The sequence below is a fragment of the Microcaecilia unicolor genome, chromosome 1 (assembly GCF_901765095.1).
Source record: "Microcaecilia unicolor chromosome 1, aMicUni1.1, whole genome shotgun sequence".
Lineage (NCBI taxonomy): Eukaryota > Metazoa > Chordata > Amphibia > Gymnophiona > Siphonopidae > Microcaecilia > Microcaecilia unicolor.
In genome coordinates this window covers 481,451,067-481,451,981 of record NC_044031.1, presented here as the reverse complement: position 1 = coordinate 481,451,981, position 915 = coordinate 481,451,067, and positions in this window count along the sequence as shown.

Below are 915 nucleotides of genomic sequence, written 5' to 3'. Positions count from 1 at the left end.
AAGATGGTGCCCAGCAAGAATTCAGCAATTGCACCAGATGCTCTTTTGGATGAAATCAAAGCTATTTGTGAGCTTAATACCAAACATTTTAATACCACCTGTGAACTCAAGGCTGATATTGCCTCACTTTCCTTCTTAGTAGCAGAGTTTAATTCTAAATTGGAGATTCTTGAAGCGAAGGCTGAACAAACTACCACAGACCTGGTGTAGCACTGTAATAGAGCAGCTGAGAAATTCCTGAACTTGGAGAGACAGGTAGAAGATCTAACAACATTGGAATCCTGGGACTCATCGAAGGCTCCGTCATGCTGAAACATTGGAATCCTGGGAATCCTGAGACTCATCTTACTATGTAACTTTGTAAGTCTAAGTGCTTTGAAAATACACCTCTATATCTTTTCTATATAGTTCTCACTACTGTTATTTGAGTCAGATTTGCATTATTATGGCACTGCTTCCTCACCTCATCATGCTACTGTCGTCATTAACGATATTAAACCTTACAATACAGTCTTTTAACCAGAGCATGGTGGGTTGAAACATTTCTTTTACTTTGTATGATCAGTTTTAAATACATCAGTTACTGTCAGTTAATTGTTCTTATACAGAAAAATGCATGTTTAACATTTCCCCCCAAATTCTATATATCGCGCCTTAATTTCCATGCAGAAATCGAAGCAAATTCTATAACAATGCATGTAACTTAATTGCTTAATTAGCTAAGCAGCACTGTCAATTGGATGTTAACGAGCATTTATCAGCACTAATTGGTATTAATTATGTTTTACTTTCATAACTCACTAAGAAGCCCTTTTACAAAGGCACGTAAGGGCTTACGCACTTCCAGCATGTGCCAAATCAGAATTACCACCTGGCTACCATGTGCCCCAGGTGGTAATTCAGAATTTGTCATGC